This window comes from Erithacus rubecula (assembly GCF_903797595.1).
Source record: "Erithacus rubecula genome assembly, chromosome: 4".
Taxonomy (NCBI): Eukaryota; Metazoa; Chordata; class Aves; order Passeriformes; family Muscicapidae; genus Erithacus; species Erithacus rubecula.
Window position 1 is genome coordinate 38,349,891 of NC_136686.1, and position 15,444 is coordinate 38,365,334.

Genomic DNA, 15,444 nt, shown 5'->3' on the forward strand with positions numbered 1-15,444 from the left:
CCATCTCTGTACCACTCTGTTTGAGTCCCTGTTCTCCCACTGCTTCCCCAGGTTCACTTTGGGCAGCTGAAAAAAATCTCAATCTATGTTTCCTGAAAAATTTTGTAAACGGCTCCTTTCAAGTGTTGAGAAAGGCTGAAATTAGGTTTAGCTGGTTATCCTGCAGCAGAACACATAAGAGTGTCCTTGGAGAGGAAGAGCAATTTCTCAGCACTAGCTTAAGAGAAAAATCTGTTGGCACAAACACAGACACTTACAATTAAATGTATCATTCCTGTATAGAAGAAGGAGGAATCTCAGGAAATTAGCCTTTATCACAGCTTTTCTGATTTTTTTTAATTGAAAAGCAGCCTATAATGTAGATTGATCTAATGCCCACATTAAGTGATAATTTCTTGCTGCAACAGCTGCTCAGATGCTTCCATAAATAGAGCATAGGACCTGTATTACTTCAAGGGAATTCTGACCATACCAGCAGTGGATCCTTTCATAATCAAAAGACATAAGTGGAGGATCCACTGCTGATTGAAGATCCATAATTAATAACCTGGAAAACAAAACCTATTGGAATTGACATGAGATCAAAGAAAAGAGACGTGTTTGAGAAGACTAACATTCCTGAAGCAGAGAACTTGAGTTTATTTGGGGGGGGGCTTGCAGCTGTACTCGAATAAGCACCCCAAGAGAAGCAATGTGTTACTCACAACCAGAGCCAATGATGACAGCAAAGGAAGAGAAGCTTCAGTGTAAGAAAAGGAAGTATTCTGTTACAGCCACACCAAGACAGTAAAAAGACTGTAACCTACTTGCCAATGCAGTCCCACTGACAACCTTTATCTCATAGCATAGAAATTCTGCATTTATAAGCAGCATTTTAAAATTCTAACACCAACAAGTATTTACTAGGTATTTGCCACTAATTGCTAAACATCCTCCCCAAACAACAAACAACCACAAAAACCCAAGCAAGAATAACAAAACCAACCAACCAAATAAATAAAATCAACAACAACAAAAGTTCCTCCTACAGTTCAATCAGCAGTGCAGACTGTGACCTGTAGAGATCTTCTGATTAGCTCTTTTCCTTTCAGGTGACAGCATAACACATCCTGAGTCTGTTCAACACTCCAGCATACAACCTCCCACTCCCCCAATCCCCCCAGGAGGAAAAGAGAAAGGAAACCACTGACTTTGAATATTAAATTAATAGCCATAGGCATTCTGCAGATTTTTATACTGTAGGAAGAGGAGAAGAACTATTACCATAGTCACTGCTGGTTTTGGACTCAATGGAGCTGAGGACTTTAAGTACAGTAAGGATGGCAGGATTACCATCTCCTAAAAAAGAGAAGCCCAGGGCCCAGGCTGCCATGTAGAAGGTGCTGACTGTTTTGAAGATCAGGCTTTGAAATCACTGCAGAAGCTTATCCACTGAGTAGCAATAGAGTTTGATGCTGCAGACAGTCACAGGTAATGTTTTGGCCTAGCAGTACCACTGTTGTCACTTGCTCTATATAACAGTCATATAACTTTTTCAAATGTCAAACATCAAACATGGGTAAGTGTGTATTGTTTAAAGACATAGTTGTTAAGAGCTATAGTATGCTTCATATCCACCACTTTTCCCAGTCAATTGTTCAAAGGTTAAATCACTCCTACAACTCAAACTGTAGAAATTAATGGCATAAAATACAGCTTCTGTGACTCTATATATTACTAAAAGCTTCCCACAGTTTTTGGCATATGTAAGTGCTATATTACCTTCCATCCTGTGTTCTTTGATCTGCTGACTACATATATTGCATATATCTTGACAGTTTTCCCCAAACACTTAATTTTTGAATTCTCTCCAATAGACCCATTTTCTTTCTGAATTAAGATGATAAGTTTATCAATATACAATAATCAAGTGTTGTGTACTGGGAAGATCACTTTGTCCAGCTTAACAGCTTTCTTTCTATACAGTGATGCTGTGTTACCTAAGTCCACCTCAAGAGGACTATGCCAGCCCCTTTCCTAAATCTTTGCTTGATGAGATACAGTCCCAGTGGTGACTACCTTGGTCCTTGTATAGAGCCAAAATCAGTGCAAAGGAGTCAGCACGATGCTGCCTTGCCCTGTATGAAATGTCAAAGCTATGCTCTCAGCACTTTCATCCTGCCTACTTCCATTGCAGACTACCATACTAGAAATGTGCAAGCACTTTTTATAAAGAATGTGGGGGAGGCAGTACTAGTCCTACCCAGTTAAAGGGTAACCTAAATCTTCAGTTGTATCCCTTTCCCATTATGTTAGATATACAAAATATAGAACAGAAATAACACTCCTGCTTTCACAGTCCTGAAAAACCAAAGTGTTGGTAATAGTGTTCATGGTATTTTTAGGGATGGGAAACCAAATTGAAATAGCTTAGAGATTCACAGTATGAAGTCAAAAGGGATGTATAAACACAACAAGAGAAAGAGGGAGGAAAAAACCTGAATACTAAACAAGTAAGAAAGTGCCATTTGGTCTTACAAGATTCTCCCAAAGTAGCCACTATTAACAAAAAGATGTCATCTTTCAGTCACTTCAATCTCTACCAAAACTATTGTAACATCAGACACCGCTTTGTATCTGGTCGCAAGGTTGCAGAAGGCAAGTTTTTGGCTAATTAAACGAAACTTGATTAGCAAAAAGGAAAAAAATCAGAAGACTAGAAAAGAAAGAGGAGAAACAAAAGCACGGAGGGGTAAAAGGAGTGAAGTCTTATGGTATTTTGAATAATGGCTGGGACTAGCTCAGTCAGTAAAGATGGTAAAATCATCTCAGTCCTTGATACCTTGGCTTAGTGTGCAAACTTTGGGATTTCAAACATCATGATTGAACCCTGAAGTGTGGTGACCCACACTGATGTTGACTTTGAAGGTAAAAGCTGCACTTCTTATCACCCAATCAATGAATTACAAAGGATATTAACAGAGGGTAAGCCCTCCTCTTCTACTATTTAGGCTTAATTTCAAAACACAGGGTTCACTGCAATAATTTTCCTGTCAAACACTCCTATTATCCATCAGATATAATCTCAATATGTTCTGTAAACCTGCAGGAATTTTTGACTGAATTAATTCTATTTTTATCTTTTTCCTGACGTATACAAATAATTTTATGTAACAGACCAAGAGTTGCCATCTGTTACCTTAAACTACTTTTAGATCTCTATACAACACATCCTGCAGATGTAGCCTACTTTTTTTGCTAGTGTATATGGTACTTCATGGTTGACAGTGTTAAATATGTTGGACTGTGACTAAAGAGACAACTTGGATTGTTTTGTAACAGTAAAAGCTCCACGTGTACTGTCCCATCAGTCACTCTGTCATCTGCAGCTGTTATATGGAAGGTATTCTGCCTTCCTGAGCGTTGATAACTGGAATGAACAATACTGGCATCCACATACAGAACTGCAAATTTTAGCCTAGAGTAAGCTCTGCCAGACTAAGAGTGCCAGACCAGAGGAGCCTTGGGAAGCAGCCTTGTGCACAGCTCAGTTCCAGTGGTTCAGTCTCTGCTGGTTGTTGATGATGGGTTGTACTGCTCCACAGCTGCCTGCAACCCCTCCTGCCACTCCAGTCAATAGGAGGCTGTGGGGGGTACCTCAGAATTACCATAAAGGATTTTCTGGGCAAATGCCAAGTCCATCCTTGGCATGAGCTGACCACAGCCATCTGGGCAGCATTACACATGATCATGACCAGCTGAGCCACCTGCATTAAGGTTTTCTAACACCAAAGGTCCTAATGGCACCTGAACTGCTCACACACCACCTCCGGATCCAGCTTCAGCTAGCTGCAGCTCACGTGGTGGCTGCTGGAGATTGTCAGGAGCCATGAGATATTCTAAGCACTCAACCATCACGGTGCTGCAACATCAGGGCCATAGCTAGTACAAGACTAGGAAAGGGAGGGGAGAACCTGCTGCATAAATATTTATGCACCTCTGCTCCCACTAGACTTGGCACTGATAATTCTGTGCTTTGATTAGCATCACTACTATTTATCTACTTTCTTTAAGCCCTGCACTTGTGTTATTAGACAATTTTTACTTTTCCACTGTTAAAAAGGATTGGTAAACTTAAGTACTTGCTTCCTCTGCCACCCTTCCCTATTCTCTTTTCTACTCTAGCCTATAACCATGTACTAATGTAGCAAAGGTGTAGTTGGGTACAGGATGCATGACAGATCATGTATGACATCAGAGGCTAACATGATGAGCAAGCAATCTTTCAGGCGCTGGAAAGAAGAAAGATATTCATGAGGCTAGGGAGCAGTGGAAAAATCAGTCACAAGAGAGAGAAGAAACCTGAAGGACCTGGAAAATAATCATATCTTAGCTGGAAGACTGGCACACCTATAAACATTTAAAGTGTATAGCAATCTTACTCGATACCAGTTCAGACCCACCTTGCTTTACAAAATTAACCGATTGCATCCTTGCTGACAGAAGCATTTCTGGATCCATATGCAGGTTTTGCATTACTATTTCACCAACACACTCTCTGGGCTGCCAAATTTCTGCACGACTGAAATCAGTGTGTAAATCAGATAGGATTACATGACACAGAGCAGCACAAGACAAATCCGGACTGTGACAGTGCATGTGTGTGTCCTGATAGCACTTACAATTATCACCTTGGGAAAGAAGATCTCAGAAAGCACAGGTACCACATATTCAGTACAGCCCACTGTCTATGTAGATACTGGCTCCTAATCGAGTAAGCAGGTAGGTAAGTGGAGGTAAGAAGTGATTTATCTTCTGCTTAGCCTGAGAATTGTAGAGAAAACATCACACAGTAAGTTTTTGCATCATCATCCGTAGCAGATTCAGACATCAGTTTTACCCATTCTAAAATAATTGTCCACTCCACCAGCTGACCAGAACTGGGTGCAGCAAGGCTCACAGAATATCCTGAGTTGGAAGGAGCATATTAGGATCCTTGAGCCCAATTCCTGGGCCTGCACAGGACACCCCAAGAATTGCCCCATGAGCCTGAGAGCCTTGTCTGAATGTTTATTGGACTGTCAGACTTGGTGCTGTGACACCTTCCCTGGGGAGCCTGTTCCAGTGTCCAACCACCCTGTGGGCAGAAAACCTTTTCCTAATAACCAACCTAAACCTCCCCACAATGTACAAAACCTTTTCTGGACAATCAACCTAAGGAAAAAAGGCACCACTTCATATTTCAAATACTGAAATGCAATTCAGTATCATGAGCAAAGCTTCTAATAATTAAAAATAAGTATTTTTAGGTTTGTTTTAATCTTGCAGAAGTTTCATTCTGAAAACTTAATTGGAACAACCTTGCTTTAAGAGCATGGTACAGAAACTCTGGGGTTGAACAAAACCCATTTTAGACTGAAACTAAGCTTGAGCCTGAAACACAACACCTCAGCAGAAACCACACACACAAAACACTGATTTTTACCAGATAAACTAAAAACCAGATTTAAAAAAAGCAAATTTGAAAGCAGCTGAAAATTTGTTGCTTTTTTTTTTTTTTTACTTGCCTTTAAACTTACAGGTGGCACACAACAGATGCTCTTGCCTTTCTGGTCAAAAGCCTTGGCACCACAGCAATGTTCCTTCTAAGAACATACACCTCAGGTAATATGAGGTCACTGGGCTATCACTTGGAGAGTTCCTCCTAATTTTGGTTAGCTTCAAAAGTTAACCAACAGCAAAACTATCCTCTATTCCAATACACACAAACCATGACAGAGAAGACAGGATAAATAGCACTTTGTCTCACTCAATGCCAGTATTTTCATACCAATTCCTTTATCTCATTTTAGTGAGACAAGGTTGGTTAATTTTAAGACAAAATCCTCTCTTTTTGCAAAGGGTGAAATAGACGGCAAGGCAGCCTTCAGAATGGGATGAGGCATACTCCAAGTTCTCCTCATGTCAAAGGAGGAATTTGGCTGTATCACACTAATTTAATGAGATGTTTAAACCTATTTTCAGGAATCCAAAGTAGATAATTTTCTTTTAAAACATCAACCTTCTTTCAAGTGGCTGAAAGCAGATGAAGTTGATGTGGAAAGGTTAGAAAATAGGGATAAAGTGATCAGGGACCAGAAAGAGATCTGGTAACTAGGTGTCATGGATGCTCTTCTCTTAGGCTGGCCTAGAATAAGAGACTTCCAGCACTCATGAAAGAATGTGCAAGACTGGATTTCTTTTCCACATGTATATTGGCACACTGGCATTACTAAGTTCTTTTCATTAAATGCAAGCCTTTCACTTCAGGGAATCCAGGAGATCCCCAGTGCAGGTAACTTCTGCTGTTATATTTCTCCTTGTGTCTAACAGCCTCAGTGGCAGCACATGTATTCATTTTGGGCAGAACTTCACAAAGACTATACATTAATGTAGCTAAGAGGATAAAAGACTCTTAGCTAAAAAACTCAACTTGCTCAGATGAAAAGATTGACTTACTTTCTTAAAAAGAAATGTACACATTTGCAAGAATCATGACCAAAAATATATTAGAAGACTAATATTCAAGACATTCTAGAGAAATGTAATGCATATGTAAGACCAGTTTCCCAAACATTCACACTTGTTTTGAGTGACACTTCCATTTCTGCTACAGAATCTCTCTAAGGCATATACCATGTGTGTGTGTGTGTATATATATCTGTCCATAAAGAAATGTATGTATGTATGTATGTATAACAGACACAAAACCTCCTCCAGGAGCTATGTTTTAGAACTAATTTCTCTGATTTCACTGAGTAACACTCAGGCACAGGATGGTGGAAGATGCACATAAACTATTTAAACATAAAGAACGTGGTCCACTTTCATTTGTAGCTACTAGAGTAAACATTTCCTTACGTTAATTTAGTACTCATTCTTATAGGGAAAAATCAAATGAAAAGCCACATATAATTTATCTAATGCACTGAAGCATTCTAAGCAAGTGCTTATGTATTCGGAGATGCAATTCTCTAGAAACTGGCATTTCCTCTTACTGTCTCAAGCTGCTCCCCAGTGTAAAGCAGGAGGTCTCAGTCATTATTATGCACATGGTCCAGGACCTAATAAAGTAAAAGGCCTGAGCCAGCCCCCAGCAAAACAAGTTCTCAAATATCAATTTTGCTAGCATGGGAACACAGCACTCTCCTTGGTGACAGAGAGGGCAACTGCACCCTGCAGGGAAGCAACTATCTTGGATCTAAGATTTTAGGTTGATGCATGCCAGTATCTTTAGAAGCAGCATTGACAGACAGTAGCTGGAGGGGTGAGCAGCTGGTGACTGCTCTTCACAAAATAGGTAAGACAATAGCTCAAAAAGACATCAAACCAGGGAATAAGAGCATCCAAAGCTTAATCGACTATGCCATGAATCTCAATGCATTTTTATTATTCCATGAGTCAAAAGAAGTGCTCAGAAAAGCTACAGACAAACATTTCTTGCAGTACTTTCTCACCCAGCACAGCAAACAATACACAATAGGGACACTATAAAACTAAATAACTTTGCAGAGAAATTCCATCAACTCAGCCATGTGCCTATTCTGATGTTTCTATAAAAAATTCACACAAAAAGTTTGACTGAGTGAAATCTCTGAAGAATAAAGGGGGAAAAAAAGTCTCAGAAAGAGATGATGCCATAGACAATAATGTGCCAGCAGTATTGCTTTTTAATTGGCATGATGAAATTTTTCTTTCCAAACTAATTAATCAAATCACAATGAAGAATGACTAAATTTATAAGACAGGAGCTACTCTTGCCACTTTTTTAACAGTATTTTTAGAGCCTTGATTTCACAACATGCCTAAGGTAAGCTCTCCATTCCACTGAAGAATCAATCTTTTTGCCTCAAAGCTTGATGTTGCAACCTTCATAATACAATTACACTAGGGAAGGTGGACAGTTAAACAGTGGCTGAGACTAGGACAAAACTAAGAATGAAATTTGACTGGATTAAATTCTGTATTTTGAATGCTAGATCAAGTAGTGCTCTGAACTAAAAAATGTATGGATAGCCCTAATGCAAAGCTAAGAATTATGTTTGCAACTCCTCAAAGAAACAATTCACATGGACTCACCTAAACCTACTGAGTGATACACAACCAAGACCCATGTCAAACCCCCTCATGCATTACACAAGATCTCAGTAGCACTGTCTCATTTTAGTGCAGGTTCTTAACATTGTCCTTAAGTCATCCACAGTACAAAACTCTACTTTTCAGGTGGCAAGTGAAGTTTGAGGGAGATACTTTACACAGGAGATAAAACAACAAAGTGCTTAACGGCAGCACAGTCAAGCATATTTTCTTTCATTGATTCTTTCCCTCAAACCCAAATAGCTACAACAGGAGCCAAGATCCATCCTACCCAAGTTGCCTGAGCATAAGGCAAAGCAACAGGGAGGACAATTTCACACAACCCACCTACAGGCACTTAGATTAGCTGAAGCACCTTCACCTCCTTTACAATCAACACAGAGACAAGCTCCATGAAAGGCTAATTCAGATCAAATAATGCTAAAGCACTTGACAGCAGTTTGTATCAGGGATATTTCTCTGCCATTTCACTGAAGAGAAAGGGACTGGTGGATTAGCCAGTTAAAATAAGATGCCTAAAGGTAGATGGTGAATATACCATCCTAACTTCCAGATCAAACAAGTTCTGCTTGGTATGAGCTGTTTGTTAGGATGTGAAAAACAGGCAGCTATAGCATCCTTTTTGACCCTTCAATTAATTTAGGGAAAAAAACCCAAGGGTGTTTTAAATTTGGGAACAGTCAACAGCTAGGACAGCTATTTTACTTCAGAGAAAAGCTACTAGTAAGAACACTTAATGTACTGGTTTATTTGTGAGCCTGAGAATACCTAGCTTTTGAGAAGTTTAGTTCATTACAAAGGTTCAATTACCAGAATAATGCACTGCACAGGGTAAAAATGAAGTATCATCAGATCAAACTTTCTCTCCTATGTTCTGCAAGACACGTTACATTCAGCAGAGCTGTAAGAGCAACCTTTGCATGTCTTCTAAACACATAATGAGTTCAAACAATTAAAAAAAATGAGAGGCTGAGTTAAATATCTGTTTCTTCTCAATACTAAAAATACATTAGAACTGTGAATCAGAAGCACTACTAAGGCATCAACTTAATTTCAAGTGTTTAGCTACAGCTTTAATTTTCATTATAAAGTTAACAGAAACATAGCTAGGTCTTACAAAAATTCTGACTGAAAAAATAATTAGTTTTTAAAAATATGAGACAATTATGCACATTTATTATAAAGGTTTTAATATATTACAAGTTCAAGACATTGTAGTAAGCAATCAACACACTAATACTTGTATGAAAAAGATACTCTTATCCATCACTATAACTATATCAGCAATATTAATTCACAACAGCAAATTCATGACTTTGCTTTTCACAGTAAGTTAAAATATACAGCAAAGATATCTCAGAAGTTCACCTGAAATTGTGAGCACCAAGCAGTACAATTGGTCAACTACACTGTAAAAAGACTCTTATCAATATAAAGTGGTAATTACATATTTTGCTTTTGTTAGAGAAATACTCAAGATTTTTTACCATTCAGACAAAAGCACTTAATATCACACATACAAGTTTTGCATATTCAGAACACACAAAATACAAGTCTGTCACTGATCCATCTTCACAAAATAGAAAATCCACCTCTTTCAAGGACACCAGGTAAATAATATAGTCTAAGCACGGGAAGAAATGCAGGCACTTGGTCTTCAGCCCAAGTTCAGGTACCTTCCAAACAGATGAAACTAGTGATTTTTCATCCAGCTCTGCGAAAGAAGGAGCATCCTACTGAAGGGGTCGAACCCCACTACTTGTCTCGGTGGCCAAGGCTAGATTCCTCCTGCAGAAGTAGAAGGAATTGTTGCCACCTCAGCAGCATGCAATCCCAGGAATACAAAGGGGATTCCCATTGCCATTGTCTTCATCTGCAGCTGATCATCACCAGCACTAGCAAGGCAGTAGCTTGCGCAGTTATCTCCACAGCGGGCAATGTCACAACCCGACCAACAGCACAAACTACTACCTCAGCCAGGGCCCTGGTGCTCCCGACCCCTTCTGAACGGGGAAACAAGCAGGCAGACAACGCAGCAGCGACAAATGGAATTAGAGGGAAAAACAGAAGAAAGATAAAAGGGCTCTGAGGTCTTTTGATGATCCTCGTCTCCTTTATCTGCTGCAGACATCAACCAGACTCCTCTCGCCTGACTGTGGAAAGCAAAGGGAAACCCCGCCCAGCTCCCTCCCCAGATTTGCCCTTTTCCTTGCATGACCTGAAACCGACGGGAAGAGCTTCATTTATCAGATACATTACAGACCCCAGCTGGTACAGTAAAGATCACGTTTAATTTCAAACAGCCACAGTTCCGCAAGCCTGTAACAGATGGGGCGGGGAGGGGAAGCAGGGAGGAAAGGAAGAAAGGCGAGGAGCAGGGGGGGCAGAAGGGGGGAGAGAAGCACAGCCGAAAGACACCCCCGCCCCCCACCCGACCCTCCGGCCGCGCTGCTCGCCCCCCGCAGGAACGGCGGCGCGGACCTGCCCGCCGCCCCTCCCGGCAGCGCGGCCGCCCCCGGCCCCGGGCAGCCCGCCGAGCAGCGGGGTGCGGGGCGGAGAGGCGGCCGCCAGCCCGCCCTGACCTCCCGCCACCCCGGCCCGCCCGCTACCCGGAGAGGCGCGATGGGCCGGGGCGCTCCGCACCCAGCCCCGCTGCCCGGGGAAGCGCCGCGCCGCCGGCCGGAGCGAAGCGGCCGCGGAGGGACCCCCGCCCCGGCCGCCCCAGCGGGGAGTCCCCGCCGCCTCTGCCGGCGGGAAGGTGGAAGCCGAGCCCTCTGGCGAGGACGCCGGAGGGCCGGGGAGGGGAAAGCGCTCGCCTTGCCGAGGCCGCAGACAAAGGAGGCGCCGTGCGGGCGCCGCCGCTCCGTCCGCCCGGCCGTCCCTCGCCGCCGCCGCCCGTGTGTCCGGCTGAGCCATAGAGACCGCGCGGCGCGGGGGGAGCGCGGGGCGAGCCGCGCCACGTGACCGGGCATGTCACTCACCCGGCCGCCGCCATCTTGCGAGGGAGGGGGAGCGCTGCCCCTGACGAGTGCCCAAGATGGCGCGGGCGGCGCGGGGCCGCTCCTCACAGACGGGGGCGCTGCGCTCGCCCGGGGGCGCCGGGCGGGGCCGGGCCGGGCCGGGCAGGGCCGCGTCTCCCGCTCCCGAAACGCCGCGGCCGGAGCGGGGCGGGCGGGAGCAGCGGGCTGGGCCAGGCCCGGGAGTGGCGCGGCACCGGCACCGCCGGCGGGGCAGATGTGCCATCGGGCTGTCACCACGGGCCGCTCTGGGGCCGGGATTTTTAGCTCCTCAGCCCGAGAGGCACAGCGGACGCTGGCTCTCAAGTACCTTCCTTGGCTCTGGACTTTTAATTTGGAAGCTCTTCTTTTAAATGTAAACAGACTCCATGACGATTATTTCACAGAAACTGACCTCAAAGAAACTCACTGTGAACCTCATTACAGATTCACGAGAGTTAAAAACACTAACGTTCTGATTGTTCTATCTGTCCTGCACCACCAACACATCTATGAACAAAATTACTGAAGAAACAGCTAGAGGGATTAGACTGCACGAGTTTAAAAAAAAAAATGTGTTGTGTTTACAAAAACTGTATTGCAGTGCTGCAGAATATGGAAATAGGAATACGGACAATAGTCTATAGTTTCTAATGCTGCAAAAATATATCTGCAACATGAGTTAAGAAGGAAATGCAATGCCTTTTATGACAACTTGCAACAAATTTGCAGTTGAGAAAGTTACACTGGAAAGGAGACAAAACATTGCCACCTTAGAGACAAACATAAAATACAATTAGGTAGTTCCCCCTTTTTGAAGTTGCTACCCGCATGAAGCATCAGGCACAGTCACTGTTCACTCGTTTAAAACTGATTTAAACCAGTGACATTCTGTTGGAGAAAACATGCTACGAGATTGTGTATGATAAGGTAATCCTGAAGCTGATGTGTTTTTGATAGTTACTGGGTGTTTCCATTTTCTCAGCTGTAGAATGTTTTCTTTAACATGCCATGTGCTAAGTCCTGTACTTTTGGTTCTAGAATGGAGTGTTTGATCTCCTCCAGACCACGTTCTCTCTATTCCTGTTTTCTTCTGTGAATCCTTATTTCCCACAGTGACAGTGAGAGTTAATTGTCATATTTTTCCAGGTCAGCTAAGGAGAGGCCAAGAGTTACAAATACAGATGCACCAAGGAAATGTATGTTTTGTTCCTACTCAGTTAAGTTGGTGTACACATAAAACCCCAATTCTCCAAAAGAAACGCAATTTAAAATTTGGATGTTTAAGTGTTTATTAAAAAGAAAAAAGCAGAAGCTAGATAATTTCATATTTTTTTCTATTAAATAATCAGATTTATTTTAAGTACATTACAAAGTATATTAGCAGTGGAAAAAATCCTCCAAACTTGAAATATTAAAGTTTTTTTTTTAATTCTGGGTTAATTTTTATCTTTTTTTTTACTGTGCTGCCTTCTGTTCTAAGGCCACCTCAACTATAATGTAAAGCAACTTTTACACAAGACTACCAGTATTTCAAATTTCAATGATTTATTTTTTCCTGAATTAAGGTCTCTTTTGTATTCTTTAATTAACAGACTGAAATCCATCTTAATATCATGAGAATATTTAGAAAGTTTCTTATACAAGGAGTTAACAATTTCTACTTGATGAAAATCAGCACTTCTGGGTGAATGTGAAATATAAATTCAAACCATGTCAATTGGATAAATTTACTGTAAGAAGGGGAAATAACTAGAATACTGTTTCTTTTGGAGTTTGTCAAGTTAAATAATGGAAATATTTCTCATTTATCATGTCTAAACAGAAATAATTTTTAAAACTCTAACTGGATATCTACTACTACTGACAGATACTCAGCATACATCACAGTTTATTACTTGGTAAATTATAAGACCTACACTTTTTTTTGACTTTCATTTATCTAAAAAGTAAAAGTCCAAGACCTATTACAGTAGACCCTGGAAAGCAATGAAAAATTACCCAAAAGATTAGGAAATATGCAAGGCTACAGCTGGATACAGGCACCAGTCTGCAAGCTTTCAATCCCTAATGTTTGTTGGAGCCACCCACCTTGCTGATTCATGCTGTAATGCAAAGCTCTGAAAGATTTTGAGGATGTTACTTTCAGTAATTCAAGTTTTGTTTACCAGGAGTGTAAATGTGCAGAGACTTTCAAAGAACTCATGTTTACTGGCAAGTATTTTCTCATTTTCCTAAGAGATAAGAAATTCAAATGCCAAAAACAAGAATCCAGGCACCCAAATGGACGGTATCAGAAGTAACTGGAACCTTGCTGACCTGAAACACTTGTGAAAAAAGTGGCAGTTAAATGGAATATATAAAACAATCAGAAAAATTATCTGATGAGTGTTCAAAAGTGTAATGGAAATGTTTAGTTTTGTTTACTGTGTTTATAAAGACAGTAATATCAGGTACTCATCCAAATTGGGAAACCAATGGAAAATGGAGATAGATCAGTAGCAGGGAGAATTTAAGGCTCAAAGAGAGCTCAGCTTTGTACACTAACAGTAACTGTAGGTCTCTTAACTCTTCATATAATTATTTAGACTAATGCCATGACTACAAGGAAGTCACATCATGTTGTCCCTTGCAGACAGATAAATAGTTGAACATTATCTCCCCCAGGAAAAAAAACAGGCAAGTCTTAGAGCAAGCTCTTGCAAAGGATATGTAAAAACCCAAAAGGCAAACTAATACTCTTAGGGAAACTCAAAAAAAAATTGTAGCACCATCAACACATACAGTAGCAAAATTAACTGCTTTTACTGTGGTGCTTTCATTTTCTCCATTTTGAGATATCTAAAGTAAACTAAAAAAACGCCATGAAACACCAGATGCCTAAGCCTAAGGAAGCTGTCCTATGCTCTGGTGGCAAGAACTGTCACTTCCACTACAGCAATTGGATGACCTTTTAGGATGGAATGACTCTACTGCCAGGCCTGCCCATTTTGTCCTCCCTGATTGCAAATGAAAGCCAGGCTAGTTAATCTTGTGGTAGACCTCAAAATTTTAGTTACCTAAATCTCAGAAGAGATATCCAACTTGTGCGTCTCAAAGCAGATGCTCCATACTGCCTCTCCTAAGTTTAATTACAGCAGGAATGATTTCTGTCAAAAATGACTTTGCATCTGCATTCATCTCCTCTAAAAGATTATTATTGTTTCTTTAGCAATTATTTAAATGTTTGTTTGTAATTAAATATATTTCCACTAAGTCTGGTAACTTTTTAAAACTAGGGAATACATTTTACATAGCTAATGTTATATTGCTTGTTAGATGCTAAATGGTTACATTTCATTTGAAAACATCTGAGTACATTTTTTATTTAATTACTTTGACAGGAGCTCTGTTTGGATTCAAAGTACAATAATATAAAAAATGGCATTCAAAGTAATTCTTAGACTGATCTCTTTTAAATGTACTGAATACATCCATGAAATACATTTTGTTAACAAAGAGCACAGAACTGATTGTTTCTTGTTGCCACTGCCTTCAGCTTTTAGAGAGAGCAGATTTTACTTTCACAGGTCTATCCTGTGTATGGAAGAGGAAAAAAGAAGGCAGAACTTTTTCAATTCTTAACCCATTTCCAAGTTTGACCTAGTTGCTTTAATTGAGTTGGTTAAAGTTCAGTAAATAAAGATATTAAACTGCAAGAAAGAGCTACTGTTACAGACTAAAGTTTAGCACTTCAAAAACTTGCTTCCCACTGTTTAAAGAGGGAGGGGCTCATGCTACTCCATTCATCAGTTCAGTTCATTCTCTTTGAGACTCTGGCAACAAAACTGCTTAAAATTTTAAGACCGTATAGTGCATACAGATGTAACAGATATTATTAATTTTTTATTTTGAGAGAAAATATTTAATTGAAATAACTGTTTTAAGATAAACATTTATCTTTCCTCATTTGTTCTAGGGCAGTACTTTGTGTAGACTCTGGAGCTCATTTTAGTGGTAAGGTGGTACTGTATAATGCAGATGTTCAGTACGCAGAGCTGCAAGTAACAATTGTGATATACTCCAGAAACCAGTTCTTTGTATGTGTACATCCCAGCAGTACTGTGCACTTAATATTCCTGTCCCCTTCATGTTTTCTCATGACAGAGGTTGATCAAAACCAGACTGCTCTCTGTGCTCTCTCTGACCTGGTGGCAATCCAATTTTGGCTGCCATTTTTCTGTGGAGCCTCTCAGCCCTGCCCTTCATGACCAGGCGTTGGTCTGTGATGTGATGGGGGACAGAAGTGTGAGTCTTCTGGCAAGGAAGTCAGAAACATAAACAATTCCTCAGC